Source organism: Mastacembelus armatus, chromosome 20 (assembly GCF_900324485.2).
Source record: "Mastacembelus armatus chromosome 20, fMasArm1.2, whole genome shotgun sequence".
Taxonomy (NCBI): domain Eukaryota; kingdom Metazoa; phylum Chordata; class Actinopteri; order Synbranchiformes; family Mastacembelidae; genus Mastacembelus; species Mastacembelus armatus.
This window is the reverse complement of record NC_046652.1, coordinates 15,443,668-15,462,326: the sequence shown is the minus strand read 5'-3', so window position 1 is coordinate 15,462,326 and position 18,659 is coordinate 15,443,668. Positions and strand designations below refer to the sequence as shown.

At 38.8% G+C, this 18,659-nt stretch overlaps 1 protein-coding gene across 3 annotated transcripts in view; it reads left to right on the top strand.

Moving 5' to 3' along the window:
* The first annotated feature begins 357 nt into the window (after positions 1–357).
* rnf152 (ring finger protein 152) overlaps positions 358–18,659 on the top strand; it is a 49,328-nt gene continuing 31,026 nt past the window's right edge. For 2 of the 3 annotated variants that reach the window (XM_026292239.1, XM_026292237.1), the window contains exon 1: positions 358–566. The gene's annotated coding sequence lies outside the window, so the exon portion shown is untranslated. Of the gene's footprint in view, positions 567–586; positions 699–18,659 lie in introns of those variants that run through there. The other variant, XM_026292238.1, reaches the window with a different exon arrangement.

Here is an 18,659-nt window from a genome sequence, read left to right as displayed (position 1 = left end):
TCAAAACAGGTCTTATGAGTAATAGCACTTGGCAAAAAGTACTGTCTGTGCCCCTTTGTCCACACCTCTATAGTGACTTTCACGGAGTTAATACAGATTCATGTTAGAAAAGACATTCATTTCCCATTGCAGCCAGAGCCACCGTGTGCAGTGGTGCAGCACAAGCCAGCCTCACAGCACATTACACCTTGCCTCTGGTGGCACGGGTTTATTTTGAGCCTGAAGAGTGTCTACATCCTGTATTATTTTCTTCCACATACAGTAAGAGGGCGTACACTCTGTCAGAAAGGGGCTGAACCAGTAAAGCACCAGTGGAGGGAGTGGGAGGGCGTATTGGCTTTTTTGTGTGCGTGTATGTATGTGTGTGTGTGTGTGTGTGTGTGTGTGTGTGGTTGAAAGCATAGGAAGAAAACATTGAACAACCGCTGCGCCCATTAAACAGGACGAAGCGCGCACAAACAATTTCCAAACAGCTGCTTTGCGTTTCAATGTACGGAGGAGCAGGAGGAGAGCGACGCTCACAGACAGAGCACGGATGCTCTTATCCGCCAGAGAAACTACCAAAGGTGAGGGCTCTGTTTCTCTGCTGACTAAAAATGACTATTTATTGCGGAGAGTCTGCGTAAAGCGCTTCGGAGCGTTGAGGAAACGCAACAAAGTTATTTCCGAGGGGAGGCTGCTTTGTTTTCACTGAGAAGGTGGGAGCGACATCTCTTTGTCTAAACACTTTTGCATGTGTGTCGTGCTCATATATTTATGCAACACGAAAGGCATCAGTGTGTCATGATTTTAGATGCAATTCATTGCGATTGAATAAATCTTAATGGTTTTTTTATTATTATCAGCAGGAATTTTCTTATCTGAAAGCCAGTTAGTACTTTACAAAGGTTTCCAGACATTTAGCCTCTATAGGTTCCTTTTTGTACTTTAACTATCATGGGTCTATAGTGTTGTTGTCCAGGTTCCTTTACCTTTACCAGTCTCGCTCTGCACTAATGTCTTTGCCATTCGGTGCTGCCGTGATTGGATCTATTTAAGAGATAGCAGTGACCTTTTACCTTAAGTATCAGTCAGTGTTGTGGTTGTGTGACGCTTGTTGCCAACTTTCAGTGCACCCTGCTGCTGCCTTCTTCTGTCATGGTCGCGTCTTGTCTTAGTCTTTATTAAACATTTCTAAAACCTCAGGAGTAGAAGCGCATTGAAACAATGAGATGAGAACACGGCGCGTTGCTTGCTTCCTCTTTTCACAGTGTGTTTTCCAGATGCAGAATCACAATCGATAAGTGGTCCAGCTGTGCCACAGCCCCCCCCCCCCCCGGTCTGTCCGATGCAGAACTGGTTTCAGTTTTGTGAAATAGGCTGGAATTGGGAAGATTTTCAGGAAGACAGCAGTTTTTATTTATTTATTTGTTTGTTTGTTTGTTTGTTTTTGGGGAGTGCCTCATTCCTCCTTCCCTACCACAGTTATATTGTGGTCCTCCTCTTCTTGATTCCACATTTTTGTTAATCTGCTTTTTTCAGCTGGACTTCATCCAGAGTCTTACTCAATTCTCAGCCAGCTTAATTACCTACATAATTCATTGACAGTTTGATTCCTTGGTCTGCAAGCAGTGCACTGTTACTGCTCTGTTAGCTGTTTTTGTTTTTTTAATATTTTCTATGCTGTTTCATGTCTTACATGGATGATAACATGCAGTCAGTTGCAGTCTGTGGGTTATTTATGGCCATTGCATGCAGTGCATGCTTATAGCTTTACAAAGGTCAGCTGTTCACATACCTGTTTTAGACTGACTTCAGTGGATTTCAGCAGATATCTACTGTAAAATAACTTTCATTGCTTTCTTAATAAAAGCAATTGGCATTACACATTTCTGCTGCACTGATATGGAAATTAAACTTTGTTTAAAGTAGCGGTGACTCAAAAATGCCAAACATTTCCTGGTTCCAGCCTCTCAGAGAGGAGAATTGGGAGTTACTTTTCTGTGAGTCATAATTGATGTTAATTGAATACCTCCTGTTAGTTGTTTTTAAGAGGAGTTTAAGACATCACCATGACTTTTGTGGTCATGGCCTGAGGGCCCCAGGGCAAAATGAGCATATGGGCCACTATTATTCCTGTTTGTCACATTATATTTCTGGTGATGTTCAGTTCTTCTGTGATGCAATAGTACCTGGTTTCAGACTGACTGCATTGGGCAGTGTTGCCACTTGGACCTTCTTAGCAGTATTTTTTTAGCTGTTTTGTTTCAGCGTGCAACAGTGAAGGAATAGTATAAAACAGTCTCAGAATTTAGGGTTATTCATGTATGTACACATTAACATTCAACATAACACCCCTCCCCCAAACTTAAGAGATGACTGATAGTTTGCATCTCTACTTAGTAAATGCTCCACTGATCTCAGCTCCTCCATGGTGACCGTCATCCTTTCTTTTCATGAGCCAGTCTGTCATGCTCATGAAAATTCAAATATAATTTCACTAACAAGAGTGTGGAGGACAGAGTTGCATCAATTGGAGTAGGAAGCCAGTATGATCAGGAAAAAGGTAATTAACTATCTAAGTAAGTAAATAAATAAATAAACAGAAATAAGAAATAATGGCACATCCATGTTTATTTTTCTTACACAAATGATGTGCAAATGACTTACACCATTCTGGAGTCATTTGGACATTCATGCTAACACAACAGACCTTTGCATACATAGGAAATTATAAGGGTTGAACAGATTTCACTGTAATTTAAAGGCAGCTGAGGCATTTCACTGTAGCAAGCAGGCACAAATGCAAAGTTGAGTTTTGGGGTTTTAAGAATTAATATTGGATCAGACAATTAAAACATTTTAATAATCAGATGATCATTTTTATTCTGTAAAATCTAAAGCACTTTTATAGTAGAAAATGATAGTAAGCCAATCTAATGCATTATGCCTTTTACAAATTCAGACTTTGTTAAGCTTCACCTTAATTCAAATTTGGTGGTTTTGGAGATAGACAGCTCTGACTGATAGACACCCTGCTTGGGATATTTTTGCACATTTGAATGCTGGAACAGGATCAAACACTTTTGTAAAACTGGGCAGGACTGAGATAGAGATGGTGATGTTTATAAAAACAGTGTCTTCACTAATCTGTGGAAACTGTTTGGGGAAGGCCCGGTCCATAAAGAAACTATTTTCTCAGCTTGACATGGAAGAATTTGACTGATCTGCACTTTTAGAGTGAACTGTGAGAACATCAGTGGCCGACCTTACTAATACTCTATTGGCTGCATGGGAACAGCCAGGTCTCATAACCTGATGTATTACACCAGAAGAGTATAGGCTGTTGTGGCAGCCCTTATTATTATTTCCCTTTGTTTTGGAATGAAATGCTGAAAAAACACGTGGGTGTAATGTCCTGCCAGCATCATATTTTTGAAAATACAGTGTAATATAAGGGCCAGATTAAAGCACAGAGAAAATGGACAGATGGTTAGAAACTGCAAAACAAATATATATTTTTTTTCTCAGTCGTCTAAATGTATTTAATTCCAAAATGTTTTGTGTATTCCTTGTACAAGTCTTTCATTTCATTCATCCATTCATTGTTTTTTGTCTCTTGTCTCTTTTCTTTAATTTGTTTTACTTCTATTTATTTTCTTTTACTTGTCATATTCTCCTTTTTATTTTATTTAATTGCCAATTCTCGTTAGCTGCTAAACAGTGTTTCCTTGTTTTAAAACCAGTGACACAAAGATCTTATCTTATCTTATCTTACATGAGATCCACCTGTTTAAGCTCGTTTAAATACAAGAAAAAAGAAGCATAAATATAACAAGAAAAATAAGATAAATAGAAGTAAAACAAATGAAAGAGACACAAAAGACAAAGAAAATTTTTCTTCAGAAAGCGTAGAGAGAAAGATATAAATAAGGATGCCCAGACTATGTGTGATCTTTTGTGCAAAAACATGTTAGATTTAGAATTTTCTAAAAAGGAAAACCATTAATTATTGAAATTAATGTGTTCTAAGGCCACTGAAGTCTCTCAATCCTTCCTGTTTCTTTGTAATCATTTTTTTTTACCGGTGGATTTTGCTCACAGGTCTTCATTTTTAAACCTCACACCACTGTCAGGCAGTGCGTTGAAATGTTGACATTCTTTGTTTGGGTAGTAAAACATGACAGACAGGCTGAGCTGGGAGAAAAATGTTCCCTTCTGTCTCATAGTCTACAAATCTCCCTGTCTTAGTAGTCTTAGCAACTAGTCTAACCTCTAATGTTTCCTCTCCATAGATTCGCAGAAAATCGAGTCTCAGTTTCAGGATGATTCTGTATTTTACAGGACGACGACTCTAGCTGCCACAGAGCAATGCTGCTAGCATGGCTGAAAATATGTTAGCTGATACAGATATGGTCTGTTACTAGCAGATGCTTCAATTAGAGCAAGGACATACATTTTAATTATCAGTTCTAACACAATCAAAAACTCAGTGTTCTAACTAATTCATCTGTTCCCCCTGGCTGTTTTGACAAGACATCAGAGTTAAATGCCAGAAGAGTACAGTCCCTCTTGTAGATCCCTATCTTGTGGATGGGTCTGCATGTAGAATGGTGGCTTTTAACATTTCAGATATGTAACTCAGTTAATGTAGCTAGCTATTATTTCTTTTGGAAAAAAAAAAAAAAAAAAATATATATATATATATATATATATTTTGTTCACATTATAATTTCGGTATTTAACTGCTTAATAGGGTTCCTGCTATTTCTAAAAGTTGAAATGTGCATATTACTGAATTTGATAATCCTGCGTAAAAAAAACACATTGTCAAGCCAATGAGGCGTAAGTTGAGACATTAGTTGCTAAATGCTTTAACATTATCTCATATTGCATCTAATTCAACTTCTTCTTCATCACATTTAGAGCTTTCACTAACCTGGTCTGACCTTCTTCACCATCACACCCCCCCACATTTGAACTTTCGTTTAACTGATTCAGATGTTATCACTGTCCCCCGTAGGAACAGGCACCGAACCTGGAGTGACAGAGCCTCGCCCATCGCTGCCCCGACCTTTTGAAACCTCCCCCTACTGTTTGTTACACGCTCCCCCAGGTTTAGAATGGGGTCAGAAATCATCCCCTAGAGCCACCTTTAATTAATGTTGAAATTTGTATCCGATGCTTTCAATATTTATTTATTCATTTATTTATTTTTGCCCTGTCACCAGCTATTTTATGGAAAATGGGGAAGACTTGATTCTACTTAGTTTTATGCAGCATGGTTTACCATCAGAATTGTAATTGAAAGTTGTGATGTACTGCAGTGCTGGCAGTCCCTGGTGTAGTCAGTGTATTAGTTAAATAAATATGACAAGATGTTCATTAAATAGATCAATGATTTCACATGACCCTCAAATTGGATATGTCAAGCTGATGTTGATATTGGCCAATGGATGATTCGCTGCCTGCAAGATTAAGATGGTCTTCTCGATCAACAGATATTTTTGCCCTCCACTCTTTGTTTCTGTAACCTCTCTGAAGACCTTCACTCCAGCTATGTGTACCCTTGATACGTCTTTTCCCGGTTTACTCCTGGTTCATTTTTTCAAATCTGCACCTTCTCTGTCTCCATCATTAATTTCTCCTCTCCCAAAACACTGACAAGTCTGCTGCCACCTTTACCTTTGCTTCATTTGCATCTTGGCTCCACATGGCTGCCCAAGTGTTTTTTCTGGGAGCCAGTTGGCTAATTGGTTCCCATCTGTTGGGAGAAAGTGGCCTTTATGGGATCTTGCGTAATTTGTATTAGGAGTGTTGCAACAGTAACTGAGTTTTGTTCCTTGCACACTGAGTTTAGACTGTTACCTTTGGCTCTTCTTTGCAGCAGGAGTGCTGTAACAATTCAGAATAGCACTTTTTTTTACAAGGCACTAATTATAAATAGATCTCTAGAGTATTATTATTTATTAACCATTAAAATCAGTAATTTTACTATGTGACTTTGTTTCAGATCAGTGCACATTGTCGAGTTTTCTGAGACAAGAACATAAACTGCCTCTTCCCAGAGAAGCAGTAATGGATGGTTTTGTAACCACTTTACTCTGAACATCAGTGCATTCATCATCACTTTTATGACAGAATAACAAGATCGATCATGCATACTGCCTGCTGCATTCATTTGAGGGTTTCAAGTTGACAATCAGTACCTGCTACATACAGTAAGTTAGTTTCTGTCTAGAGATAAGGTTCAGAAAAGGAAGTGGCTGTAGCAAATGCACAGAAAACCAAAACAGGAAGTGACAATTCAAACACTGAAAAGAAGTTTGTTTACTTACGTGCAACTTATGCTGAAGTTAAGAAAACAAATAATTGGACCCTGCACTGGGCTGGTGCAGTGACAGCCCATGAGACTCTTGGCTCTCAGCCACAGAGCATTTTTACTGCACCTATTTAACATTCAGTAACAACAGAGGGTATTGTTTGTCCTCTGGGGGCTGTTATTTGTGAAGAGTTTAGACTAGTTTATTTTCTGATGAAAGTCAAGATGAACCAAATTCAGCTTGTTGATAATATCTAGTCTCCTCTCACCATTTTCTGTGAATGGATGTGTGCCTTTCTGCCACTGTGAGTTGTATACTTGTCTTATAAATCAAGTGAAAATAACACATGGTATGGTGTGTCTCAGCTATACTATATATTATATATTATATACTATATACTAATCTGATTTTAATTTGGGAGTAATTTAAGTTTTGTGTAGCATCAATACTTTGTGCATTGTACTAATCTAAGAAATTTATTTGACCACAGTCTGCGTATCATTACCACCAGCAGTTTTGCTGAAGGTAAAACCACAGCCCAGTTTGAATAACTAATTAAACACATCCTCTACCAACATGTTATATATAAAGTATCAATCGCCACTTTAATCCTGCTAGAGCAGTTTGTCCCAACCAGGCATCTGTAGTTCATGTTTGTCACTAGAAGGTAGTATCTGACAGGAGGGGCAAAGAGCTGAGCTTATGGTGTGTTTGTTTTGAGTCTCACCTGACCTTCCAGTGGCTGAAAAGAATGAGTTAATCACCTTTTAATATTGAAGTATCAGGTATTTATTTGCTAAATTAACAACATTAAGTTTCAGTACAGAATCACAATGCTAAAATTACATATACTGTGATAGAGGCATTTTATCCTTAATTCCAGTCATCTAAAACAATGAAATATGTTCAGAAACCTTCAATAGGAAAAGTCAACATTTAATGTCCAAATGAAAGCTGAAAATAAATTGTACACATCTATGCATTCTCTGCTATGATATAAAAACTGTCAATCTTTTTGTAGCAAGATATACCTGAGAATACAGCAATTATGAGTCTGAGGCTTTTCCCCCTGCAGAACACGTATAACTTGTTTGTTCTTTTATTTCAGTATGATTTATGACTAGACAATATCATTGTTTTGTGAATATTCTGTGCAGTAATATATCAGTGCATTTTCCAATGTAGTTTTTTTTAAGGCTGTTGCAAACACATGCTGCCTCTGACTGTTCAGATTTAGTTCATTTATTTTGAGCATGAATATCAAAATAAACCTTCACACTTCCATTCACCTTCAACAATGTTCCATGTTCGAAAAGGAACTGGACGAAGAGAATCTTAAGTGAGCCAGTCCCTATCAAAAATATACAACTAGTCTCCAATAGTAATAGACAATTAAACATTACATATTGGTTTCATATTTCACAATGAGCCCTTCTCTTTGGCCTTCACCTTTTCTCTTCCTCCTCATCACTTTGGAATTGTCTATTTGTATTCATGTTTGTCACATGATCCCCTCGGAGAGAGCTGTTGGTGATGAATGAATTCCAAGCTCTTTTTGAGAGCTTCCTGACAATTGATGGGGTGCCAGCGTTGACCTTCTGTAATGAGGTAAGGTATTCATATCTGCCAGGGAGGAAACGAGTGGAGAAAAAAAAAAAGTGAATTTTTATCCGCCTCCTCAGTAGAAGGAGAGGGAGAGTGGACTGACTGAAATACAGCACAGTGCATTGCTTGGGTAAATGTAATTTGCTATAAAAAAGGAAACAGGAGCGATGAAGATGAGATGAGAAGCTGATGAGGTTTAAAGTGGCAACTGAGGGAAGATGACAGAGGTTACTTTGCAGTGTTAGCCCTCCAAGAATATCCAGCAAATTATGATGCTTTAAAAAAAACATTCATGCATTTGCAGCAGACTTGTGAATTGATTTTGCTGTTTCTCTTTTCGGCTGCCTGAATTTTTTTTTTTTTTCAGCCTTGTTCTAAAAATTACTTGCATGCGTCGGCTGACTTGTCCATTTATCTTTAATGATAATATGTTATGTTTCATTTGGTTAAAGATAAGAAGCTGGTGCCAATTATTCCGTCTCCCTTTGGGGTTTCCTGAAAAGGCACCAGTTTGAATCAATCCTAATCTGTTTGGTATTGCTGTTGTTTTGAGGGTGTCTCCTCCATTGATAGATGCTATTATTTCTGATTGCAGGAGGGATTTGAAACAGTGATGAACAGTGAAGGCTGATGCATCCACTGTATTCAGAGGGAAATAAGTTACCTCACTTTTATAGTCTACAAGGTTGAGAAGAGGAGAATTTGGATCTGCAGAAGGGTTGTCCACATAATAGATGTGACACAAGATGACAACCAGCCACGTGTGTTAAAGCAACATTACTACCCGAACATGAAAGTTGCATAGTGCTGTTACAGCCCGATCAGTTCTGCAGCGGCGGTAGAATTCGGCCGGTTAAGTTGTTTGGTTCGGTTGAGTTGAGTTGTTCTACCACTGAAATCATTTTAAAGACATTGTTTTTATGTCAAAAAACTACAGTGTTGCTTTAAAATGAGTCTCTCGGAGGTGCATATATGTCTTGCAGCTACTGTATGTTGGCAGCTAACCAGCCATTAACATGTCATTTTAGAGGTTTCATCTGCTGCATTGTAATCAGTCGTATGTGCCTTGTCAGTGGGTTTCTGTAATAGCAGAGCATTTCATTTTTTGCTTTATACTTTTAATATTATTTGAAGTTATCACATTTTCTTTACTATAAAATGTACATGTTCCATCATTGACATCACTAATAAAAGTCTTGGGGCCAGGATTCAGTCCTGACATCAACTGTTGCCTGGCTTATGCTGTGGCTGACTGGACCCTGTGGGTGAAGCAGGGCACCGGATGCTCACTGGCAAACTCCTCTCCCAGTGTAAACTGGGACTTCAGGAGGAGGTCCAGTTTCAATCATCTGAGGTGACACAAGTAAATGTCTGATCCTTTGGGGTTCTTGGGAATCCTTTGGGAATTACTTTTTCTCAAGCAACTGCAGGTGGTCAGAGACCCTACCACAACACAGCCCCCAGGATCAGTAGGGCACATGAATCCATCCACCATGTTTGGTTTGTGTAATCGAGACTGCAAATAGATGCAGTTAAAATGGGTTTCTTCCATAAGGTGGCTGTACTCAGCCTTAGAGACTGGGTCTGGTGTTGAACATTCGGAGGAAGCTCAGGGTATAGCCACTATTCCAAACTCGGCTGTAGTCACATTGAAACGAGCCAGCTGGTCTGGGCGTCTGATCAGGATGCCTCCTTAGTGCCTTCCATTGGAGATTTTGTGTGTGTGTCCAATTGGTAAGAGTCTTTAGGGTAATACATGCCCAGGATCCTGCAGGAGGAGCTGGAAAGCATTGCTACTTAGCAGGACATTGGACTGAACTTTTTATCAAGATAAGCAGCTGAAAATGGTTGAACTCTGTATGTGTAGGCTATTGAGTCCACATTATTCCTTATCTGTACACAAATAAAACTGATTACATCAGCTCTCTACACTAAACCACTTGGACCCGACAGTGGCAATTGAGTATCTCAGGGGGTATGAATGTTAGTGGACCTCAGCGTGCAAGTGTTCATGTAGCTTTTGGGACAAAGGCCTCTACCACTCTGTGCCACTTGCAGTCTTGAGTTTGGATTAGTAAGGTGCCACCGCTGTCCAGTGCTTTGGGGTTTTATAGCACTTTTATTTGACTCAACACACTAGACAACTTTAGTAACATTGACATCTCCTACATAGAGGTGGAGATTACTGTTATCTTAATGAATTTCAAGAGTTCCGTTTACTTTGTAAATTTGACTACAAATCCAAACATTTTATTCCCTTTGGAGTTCTGATATTAAAACAAAACAAGAAAACAACAGAAATATATATCTAAATATAGTGACAGACGGGAACTAGAAAAGTTACCTACCTTTTAATATTTAAAACTGTGCAGTTTCAACAGTGGGTTTGACATTTGGTTTAATATGTGTCTCTCCTAGATATGACTTCAATCATTTTGAGCATGAAAAATATTGTGTCTGTGCTTTGGCTGTGTTGTCTGTTAGATAAACTGTGTTAGCCTGCTTAGAATATGTATGTGTGGATCATACAGGGAATGTAACTGACAAATAAGTGAGGCAGAAATTTCATGACAACAAACCTTTAAATTAAGGGTGCTACAACTTACCTGAATACCTTTAAGTCAGTATAATATAAAAAAGCCAATGGTGCAGGACAAATCATAGGCACTATACATGTTGTGGTGGTTATGATCAGACTACAGATCATGAAGCTGGTCAGTAAGAGCCCTCTAGAGGAATTAGTAAATGTTTTCATTCACAAACCTGTTGTAATTGGGATTCATGAGCGAGCAAAACCCAGAGGAGGGTTGTTTGATTATTTGTCGAAATACTGTAATTAAGTTGACACGTAGCTTTATTCAGTTTTATTCATCTTCTGTTCTCAGTCAGTGCCATCTCCTCTGTATTACCATTGCATTGGCACCTTCACATAAGCACTAGTTCCTGTTATAACCTATCCTAGTTTTAATTATGCTCAGAGTATGGTACAGAACATAACCTGCTGCTGTTCAAAGAACCAACATATGTATTTTGGGATTACACAGAAAATGTTTGAATTTCCCTGGTTTGAGATATGAATTACTTTAAGAGCCTGGATCATTGTTTATCATCACAGGCTTCATTTTCTCAAACTGACTACTACATAGAGTATTCTTATCATTATGAATTATGCCAGTGTGGATCACATGTCAATATTCTGATCATGAAATAACGAATCTTGCTTACTCATATGTGATTCTTATACAGTAGTGTGAGCAGGTGAACTGCAAATTCACAACATAAGCAGCAGGTTGAGTGAGTGTAAATTAGCAGCAGAGTCCTCTGCGAGCCTGCCTGAAGTCTTCTCTCAGTATGAGGTGTTTAGTATGGTGTGAGGAGTGCAATGCACAGCAGAGACCAAGTATTATTGGTCGTGCTAGCTAGCTCACCTCACCTGTGTGGAGAAATGGCCATATGGATGACACGACTGTACACACCTGACCTCCTGAACTTTAAATAAAACAATTGAGGAGCTACAGCCAACTGACCCTTCATGATCTGAATTTACACAGAGCTCACACATGCCAGCTGCAACTGATGTTTAATCTAAGCATATGATTTAGATTAGAGTATGGCAAATCCATCCTGCCTGACGAGGCCGAATACTCTACACCGCACGCTTCGCTGTGTGTGGTTAGCATCAGCTAGACACCTGACCCAGTTTTCTTTTATTCCCACATCTGGGTCTTTCTGCCTCGCCAGCTCACCCATGCCTTCATTATTTATTACGGGGGCACGATGCAATCTGTGACAGATGCTCTTTATGGAAGCATCATGAGAAACGGATTACCAACACTGGCGGCATTTGATGACCTAATGATTGCACAGATCATTTTTTTGTTTTAAAGATTTGCATCTGTTGGCATACTATACCGTGTTTTTGTCAGCCAGGTAAGCAGGCATTCCTCTTTCTGTCCACTTTTCAGAGATCATCTAATGTTACTTTCAGATTTGAAATTGGCTTGCATTAGTGGGTTGGCCGAGCATGGTGTTTTTGGTGTATATATCTTAATTGTCTCACAGGGTGAGGCCAAAGAGTAGAGTTGAGTTACTATTATGGTTCTTATCCTGGCAGGGGATTTGGTGGTGGTTTTTTTTAAATTTTTTTTAATTTTTTTTTTTTTACTGACCTCCGTTTTTTGCACTGGTCATGTTTGAGGACATTCTGTGGAAAAGGCAGCATAGTTTAATGAGTCTGCAGTGTAAAGGAGTCACAACACACATCTGCTGTGATTTAGAGGTTTTTTCTTTCCTGTTTTTGCTTTCTCCTTTTTTAATGGATACACAAGGAACACAACCTGTAAAGGGATTTACTCTCGGCAATAAGTTTGAATGAGGAGGGAGAGATGAAGAGGAGAAAGATGAGTAATCTAGGAGAGATGAGGAGGACAGTTAAAGGAGGAGGCTCAAAGGCAAACGTAGGGGGGTTTGTTTGATTTTATTTATTTATTTTTTACCCACGCTACAGTGACATCAGTACAGTTAGTCCAAAAATGAAGTTGAATATCCCTGGTCCTCAAAGAATGACATCCTCCTGAAAACTCTAGTGACACCTTGAGTTTTTATGAAAGACCACTAACAGGCATTTCCTGACAGGATAACCATAATGACCAGAACGCCCTCATGTTTTATTTTTAGAAAAGCTGTAAGTGTTGATAAAAGATAAATGAATATGGTAGTTTTTGACTAAATGCTAGTTTAGTCTGTGAAGTTGAATAGCTGTTAACATGTGCAGTAACATGCAAATGTAACTATAGTTTTATGCATGTTATTAAGACTACATAGTAAATGTTACAGTCTACATTTTGGCGTGTTAAAGTGACAGCATTTTCAAGCTAAATGTTATCATATTGTAACTTCAGTATTATACCTTTTGCCTGCCCTTAAAGTTTGTAATAATTTTTTGCATGTACATCCTGTACATGCCAAGTGATTCCTCTCTTGGACTCTGTTGTTTCACAGCATAATAAAGACGTGGATTTACCAGTCCTCACTCTGTTCAGCGCTGCCAATGAGCCTGTCCTTGTGGTCACATGTGTTTGCTTGGCAGCCATGCCATTGGTCATTATTGGACGTAAAACAGTTGGTGTTTTAATTTGTCTATTCTCATCCAGAAGGGATACAGTCATGAGACAGGTTGTCAAAATTAGATGTTGCATGTGAGCCTCATTTTGATGTTGATATAACATGAATGGTGTTTTTTTTTTTTAATGTAATGTGGTTTTTTTTTTATGTACATTCTTAAAATGTTTCCTATGGGAAATATATCTGAGAATTTTACACATGCTTCTCAGAAAATAAGTTAGAAAAGCAGTAAAAAAAAAAAAACATCCTTATAGTGTCTTGGCCACCAGAGAGTCTGCAGCATCATCCCATTTACTTCTTCCAGCACAAATCTTCCACTGGGACTCTGCGTCTTTACTGCCAAGGAGAACTGCTTCAATTACTCCGCCCCCACAACCATCCCTCCTCCCAAACTATCTTCCCCAGCCTCCACCCTTTCCCTTTTTGTTGTACCTGTTTTTAAGTCTGAATCAGCACACTGACTGTATAACTGGGCCAAGCTGCCTTCCCTTCTACTACATTAGGCATCTCAGTGTCTTATGTACTTCCACAGCAGCTGGCGAGGCTTCGCCCTGCGTCATCACAGTGAGGGGGCTTGATGGTCATATGTGGCACAGTGGGAACTTGCACTTTTTGACACACACCCAACTGAACACATATACACCTAGAAAGCCACACTCAATTAGGAGGAGATTGTCTGAGGACGTAAGAGATAGTACCAAGAGTTTCTGTGTGTTTTTGCTTACTTGTACATGATGTTTTGTAAAAGATTAGCGATTTTTATGAATAGATCAACATTATTGATTATTCTTTACCTAAAATCTCGAACTTCTCCGAGTATATTAAATTTAAGGTAACATTTTAAGGTGGTAGCAATCATCAGATAATGAGTATCACTGAGGATCATTTTAAAGGTTTTATATTTTTTAGACAGTTTTGATTTTGGATGAGCATCAATTTTGACTTATTAATGAACATGTCGATCTGTAACTGTCAGCTTTATTGTGGATTATAGATAAATGTGCTTCAATCATAGCATATTCATGTAATGTTTGAGATTGGCAACAAAGAAAGACTTTAGGAGTTGTAGTCTGAAATATTTTCAGTACCATCTGATTAAGACAGAGGGCAGGAAAATCAGAGTGTGGACATAGACAGTGGTGGAGGGTAACCTCTCGAAGTTTAATTTTCACCACAGTCTGAAAGGTCATGCTTTGGACAAAAGTAGTTTAAGCCAGCATTTTGCATTTTGCCAGCGTCTAAGGACTGGCTGGCTTTAGAAACATGGGAAGATAATGTTCTTCTCACATGTACCACTTTGGGATTTATGAATTGAAGAAACTTTAAGGGCAATGTTGGAAAAACTGATGCTGGAGATAAAATAAATTCTCCAGTAGAAAACTGGGAAGGGAGAATAAAGTGGCTCATCTGCATTTGCTGAGTTTGTCTTTCTTTGTACAGTATTTATGCCTCTGAGCACAAAGTGATGGTGAAATGACTTATTGAAGGAGGTTATTGGATGCAAGTGTTGCTGCTCTGAGTGATTCAAACTGTTTCTAAGTCTATATTTGTGTGCATGTGTGCTTTCATTTGTTTTCTATAAAATGATAATGAATCAAAGAACTTTGCAAGCGTTTACTGTAATAAACCAAACACTGTATTTGAAACACACTACAAATCCAGTAGCCACCTCGCAATGGTCCTTAAGCACAACAGCCACTGCAAATCATTTAATCAGAGGAAGATTTTAATTCCAGTAATAAGTCCCTTTATTGTCACATTGGTACTGAGTCATCATAGAGCGAACATCAAATACTTCAAGTGCCCTCCCGTTATCTGCTAAAGACTCACATTTGTTTTTGTTTTTAAAAGGACAGCTGATTGTTTTCCTCCTTGTGAACATGTTTACACACAATCTGAATTAATTGGATAATAAGTTGATCCTACTTTGGAGCCAAAACCCTACAAGCAAGCGCTTAGGCGGCATACAACAGCTTAGTCTGAATACTAAATATTATTAAAACCCTCCTCTGCTCTGCCCGTTTAAAAGATAAATGCCCCAAGGACCTATTGCATACACCAGCACCAGCATGGTACAATTCAGTAATTAATTGCCTTAGTGTCTGGATGTTGCTTTAATGGTTTGAAGATAAATTATATGACTAGCCTTCACAATGTGCTGTCACTACTCCTATGCTCATATTAGTCTATAAATGTCTGAAAATACTGACAAATGTTCATAAGATTCTGCGGCTTAATGTAATGTAACAGTCCAAAACATAAAGATGTCAAATCTGCGATGATATGAAACAGAGGATGCCAAGAAATTGGGCCATTTGAGATAGTGGAGCCAGTTTTTCTCTATAGCTTCAATCAAAATTGTCAACCTCATTGTTGTCGTCATAAGAACATTGAAGATTAGACAAATTAAAGCAGTGACACTAAAATGTTACAGTGATATTTGAGACACTGCTTTTAGCAAGCTACAATAGCAGTGACTTTCATTATCAATCAGTTTTAGAATTAATCTTATAGTGTATGAATATTAGAAAATGGTGGAAAATGACAATTTATTACAATGACCTAGATATCTTTTATTATAATGTAAGGTGAAGAAAAGCAGTGAATTCTCCTGGAACTGGAGAATGTGGGGCTTTTTTTTCTTCATTGACTAATCCTAGTAGAAATATGCTCTTTCATTATTACTTATGTTAATTCCAATTATTACTTTTGCAACCCCCATTTTGTTAATCTATGGATTAACCGACCAGTTGTTTCCGCACAAGATAATTCTTTCATCTACAACATGCTTTACGGGAAATCATTTTAATTGAAACCTAATTTTCTTTACTTTTGTGCACACACGCACAAGTCCCCCTAGAAAGCAGATATCTCATTTTGCTTCACCAGTGGCAGAATTTTAAATCAAATCCAGCTAAAACCACCTCAGCTTTGTGCTTTAGTATATCTCGCCTGCTCTACTTACCCAGCTGAGCCTCAGAGGGACCCCAGACGCTCCTCACAATGTAGATGACAGGATAAAAAGAGAAAGACAGAGTGGTAGAGAATGAATGAAGAAGGGGAGTAGGAAGCAAAAACAATGGTGGGAGTGATGGAAAAGGATGCGAAAAGGCCAGGGAGGGAGGAGAAGCCATGTCTCCTTTGTGCTGACATTTCTCTCTGTCTCTCCTGGGACTTCTTACCTCGGTATAAATGTCCCAGACTCATGACGGCGGGGGATACGGGGTGGAGGAGGAGGGCTGGGAGTGACGTTTGTTTGATGTGCATTAGTCATTATGTGCAGCAGAATCTGCCTATAATTTTTTTCCAGGTTGATTTAATTAAAGGCTTTGGGCCTCAGCAGTTTCCTCTGTGCTAATTTGTTTAGGAAGTGCTGGCAGCCAGTGACAACAGTGTTACAGAGATGCTGTTGCTGCTGCTGCTGCTGGTGGTCATAGCAACAGGAAGGCCCACAGGTGTCCATATTGATGTCTTTGTTGAAGTAGCTGCTCCATTAGTGGGTGGCATTTACATTCAGCACTTTGCACCAGATGCTGTTCATACAAACTGTGCCAGAGAAGTTGAGAGAGACTGCTGACACCTGAACCAAGTTTCATATCAAATGAGACTTCTCCTTGAATAGAGGCATTGATACCCATTTACACCTGCTAACGTTAACGTCTGATATCTTATATTGTTTAAATGTGGGGGAAAACTATTCACATCAGACTACTTCTAATTTAAATTTATAACACGGATGATATTTCCAACTTGAAGAAAAGAACGAGAAATTAAAAAAGGCTGGAAATCCACCACTGTAGATATAGCGTGAGTCTTGTTTGTCTAGGTCAAATGACCACACATATAACACACAACAAAAATGCTAATGTATGCTTTAAATCCTGTGTGACGAGGCTAGCACTGGGGCTAACAACCTTAGAATAATGTGTTAACATTTCCAAATGGTTATGTAAATGTTAAATACTTATGATTGGGTAGAAGTTTGCAATTAAAATGTTGGCTGATAAAAGTAAAACCCCTAGTGGGTAGGGTTAGGATAGTTGGAAAACAAGCAGGGCAGTGGCTCTCAAGAACCAGGGCCCTATATGATGAATCTATCAGAGGATACAAAACCTGTATGATTGTTTAGATTAGAGGAATTAGTGTACCACTGATTATTTTCAACAGTTGTTAAGCATTTTCCTGATGAATCAGAAAATATGAATATTTGAATATTTGTATGAAGCACAAAGTCCAGACCTCCAAGGCAAAGTTATCATAGATCTCTCACCTTGAGTTGAGATGCCCCGTGTTTGTTGACAGTTTCAGCAGCTCTGCCTATCTGTGTTGCTTACTGAGCTGTCATTACAATATGGCTAACCAAGCAGAGACAGCAGCTCACAGCCTCACGATATGTAAACAAACGGAAACGGAGAGGCAAGTCATTAGCTGGCAGGTTGGATCTCTGTGCAGTTAGCAATAACCCAGGGGGCTGTGTGTCTGTTTACTTCTGGTATGACTCAAAGGCAGTCTTTGAAATGACTGATTGATTTATTTTGAAGGTTACTTAAAAAACACGAGTAGCCTGCACTGCTCAGATGCTTTGCTTTCTCAAAGTTGTGTTTGGGAGTTAATAAGTGCAAAGACAGCATGTGAACCTTGCTGCAGAAGTGTTTTCAGTGGAAATGCAGCCATTTTGACTTATATATTCCCTTTAACTGTGGACATGGGCTCCTGCTAATGTAAATGCGGCATGTCTTATAGACAGAGACTCGCTTACAGGAAAGAATGAGAGTGGCGTGTGGTTCTGCATGAAGCAGATGTTGAACTCGGCAGTTTCTGATGTGTTGCTTCTGAGCTTCGTGTTGAAACGCTCACTGTTCGCATGGGGCTTGTGCTGCGCTCAGCATTTCTTTACTTTGCAAGATTTTTTGGAATTGATCTCAGAAGTTAGGTCTGACTAAAGTCTGCATAGCTGGCAGCGTGTGAACTTAGTTTAAAGACGTCAACGAGATAATGGGTTAAAGTCTGAATCTAATGTCTTTAAATTGAAAATTAACCTGGTTTCTTCATTTTTGCCTTTATTATCAGTAAATTACAGACGTGAACAGGAAACTGGGGACAACCAAGGCTCAGCAGCACATTTCTAATATGCTGTTTTAAGTTGCTGCCATTACTGTGCTTTTATTAAATGTAACCACATTGCAGGATCAAGACTCTTGAAGTAATTTTTTTTTTTTTTTCTGTGAGGTATTTACATCTGCATTTAAAGGCCTAACCTTTAGCTGTTTGGAGACTGATCCTGTTGCTTCACTCTTTCTCCCAGACAGCTGATGATAATCTGTCCACTCTTCAGGTGGCCTGAGTGAAAGAACCAGCTGGCTGCCACACCAAACGAACCAGCTTCCCTTCCTGTTTTTCTTGGAAAATAAATAATTTGTCAAACAATCTCTGGTGGAAAACAGTGTATAACCAGAGGCAGGTGGACCTTTCATTTCATAAGCCTGGTTTTGTAAGAGCAGACTCTCTAAGAGGTAGTGACATCTTTTTCTTGATCTTTATCGGTACAAGGAATGGAGTACATCTTTTTTGGCTCCTTGCTGTTCTTGAAATCCCAAAGACAGGATTTTGAGATTCTATTCATGTCCA